The sequence below is a fragment of the Panthera leo genome, chromosome C2, assembly GCF_018350215.1.
Source record: "Panthera leo isolate Ple1 chromosome C2, P.leo_Ple1_pat1.1, whole genome shotgun sequence".
NCBI lineage: Eukaryota > Metazoa > Chordata > Mammalia > Carnivora > Felidae > Panthera > Panthera leo.
In genome coordinates, this window is record NC_056687.1 from 86053381 (window position 1) to 86056263 (window position 2883).

General features: G+C 37.0%; 1 non-coding gene across 1 annotated transcript; it reads left to right on the forward strand.

Moving 5' to 3' along the window:
• Positions 1-2369: 2369 nt before the first annotated feature.
• On the forward strand, positions 2370-2473 carry LOC122199023. Its single transcript, XR_006193296.1, has one exon. It is a non-coding gene; the product is annotated as a U6 spliceosomal RNA (small nuclear RNA).
• Positions 2474-2883: the final 410 nt, after the last annotated feature.

Genomic DNA, 2883 nt, shown 5'->3' on the forward strand with positions numbered 1-2883 from the left:
TGGAGCCTGCCTCGGATTCTGTGTCTGTCTGTCTCTCTCTCTCTCTCTCTCTGCCCCTCCCCCACTTGTACTCTGTCTCTCTCTCTCAAAAATAAATAGAACATTAAAAAATTTAAAAAATCCAGTTCTGCCACCCCTACTTGTTCTGTGACTTTGGGCAAGTGACTCAACATCCTAGCCTCAGTTTTCCCATCTATAAAATGGAGTCAATAATAATACCTATGGTAATAGAATATTGTGAATAATAAATGTAAAACATTTAGCAAAATTCTGGACATTATATGTAAGAACTCAAGAACTGTTAACTTCTTACCATTATTAGCAGTGAATAAACCTATAATATGTCAAAAACTTTAGCTTGCAAAATAGTCCATTGTTTGACCCTATTTCACTTCCGTCCACTTCAGTGGCTGCCACATGCCTCATGTTCTGTCCCCTTCAGTCTGTGGGAGCACATTTTTCATTGTACCTGAGAATTGTGAGAAAATCTCATGTTTCAATTATTCAAATGTTACTGACCAATGTGACTGTGACCTAGAGTGCTATCACAACTGTGCTCTCAGCCTCCGGTTTTTAAAGTGACATTAAATATACTTCTGCTGAGTCATTTTACTTGAAGAATCCCTTTTTCTCCCTCCAAACTAGAGAGACCTGACAGGGACTATCCCTCCGCCACTCTATTAAAACCCTCATCCTGTATCTTGTCAACAGGGAATGATAGAAACAAGGTTTATAGGCAATCCAACTTTTGTTAGACTGATCACGTTGGTTTTTCAATATATGAATGTGAAACTTACAGACTGGCCCTCGCATTCTTCCCATTTTCTAGAACACAACACATCATCTAAAGCAAAAACTGAGTTCTCTGTTTCTCTTCTCGACTACCTACTATGTGCCAGGAAATTAAAATATTTGTTATTAAGGTACATTTTAAGTGCAGTAATATTCACCCTGCAAGCTTTGACAAATGCACACAAGTCCACCACAATTAAATTACAGAATAGTTCTCTCATTCCATATATTTCCCTGTGCTTTTTTTTTTTAATTTTTTTTTTTTAACGTTTATTTTTGAGACAGAGAGAGACAGAGCATGAATGGGGGAGGGTCAGAGAGAGGGAGACACAGAATCTGAGACAGGCTCCAGGCTCTGAGCTGTCAGCACAGAGCCCGACACGGGGCTTGAACTCACGGACCGCGAGATCATGACCCGAGCTGAAGTCAGCCGCTTAACCAACTAAGCCACCCAGGCGCCCCTTCCCTGTGCTTCTTAAGATCACCTCCTTCTGTGACCTCCAACTCCTGGCAGACATTGCTCTACTTTCTGTTTCTATAGTTTAGTCACTTTTCACATATATTGTCTCAGTTAATATTACCTAAACTCTGAGATAACAATAGTATTCTTGTGGAAGAGACAGAATTGACTATCTTTCTTTGCTCATTTCAATATTTTTATTTATTTATTTTATTTGCCATAAGTGATATTCTGTATCTTTTAGCTTTCTCATCAACACAGAGCCTTATAACAAAGTGTCTGGAAAAAAACAAAAACAAAAACCAACAGCTGCTATCAAGTCAAGTGATGAGTTTCATGGTTTCCCTCCCTCTAATTAAAATTTCTTTTCTTTATTTTTTCTTTATTCCTTTATTTCTTTAAAGGGGAGAGAATTTTCTTCTGATATCATATTCTTCCTTCTCAAAATGTGAAGTTTTATTATTCAATTTCTGTAACCTAAAACCATTAACTGTTTACCTATCTCTGACCCATTGAACTTCAACCATGAATGGGAAAGAAGAAGCAGTCAAACATGAATTTTATGATAATATTTTCAAGCTCATGCCAGACTCCCCTCAAAGACATCTTCTGTCTGGAAGAATTGACTAGGGATTCATTCATGCAAATGAGTTCAGGACTGTATTTATCTTGATTTGTCCAAGTTGGTTTTTTGAAAGCTAAAGTCCTGACTTTTTATCTCTCATTGTGAACAGCCACAATAAGATGGGAACAAAGAGAACATGGAATTTCCCAAAGTTAGAAGGCTTCTTTGATTGCCTTGCTGTGACTGGAGCTCAGCCATGTGTGGCTCCAAGCTTTAAATACTCAGGTTTCTGTGTGGGAACAGGGGTGTCTGTCTGGCTCAGTTGATAGAGCATGCAACTCTTGATCTTGGGGTCATGAGTTCAAGCCCCACGTTGAGTGTGCAGCCTACTTAAAAAAAAAAAAAAAAAGATTCTCTGTGAGAACAGTGGTGGTATGTGCCTGTGAGTTTAGCAGTCACATTAAACCAGCATCACAGATTTAGAAGAAGTTTCTTAACAATCTGTATAGCTATTTATTTATTTATTTACTTATTTACTTTTTTATTTATTAATTTTTAGAAAGAGAGAAAGCACACAAGCAGGGGGACAATACACAGAAGATTAGCATGCCCTGTGCAAGAATAGCATGCAAATTTATGAAGTATTCCATGTCTTTAGAAATGGAAAGACATTCCATGCTCATGGATTGGAAGAACAAACTTTATTAAAATGTCTATACTGCCCAAAGCAATATATACATTTAATTCCATCCCTATCAAAATGCCAATAGTATTTTTCACAGAACTAGAACAAATAATCCTAAAATTTGCGTGGAACCACAAAAAACCCTGAATATCCAAAGCAATCTTGAAAAAGAAAAGCAAAGCTAGAGGCACCACAATTCTGGACTTCAAGTTATATTACAAAGTAGTAATCAAAACAGTATGGTGATGGCACAAAAACAAACACATAGATCAGTTGAATACAATAGAAAATCCAGAAATAAACCCATAATTATATGGTCAATTAATCTTTGACAAAGAAGGCAAGAATATGCAAAGGGAAAAAGACAGTCTCTTCAGCAAA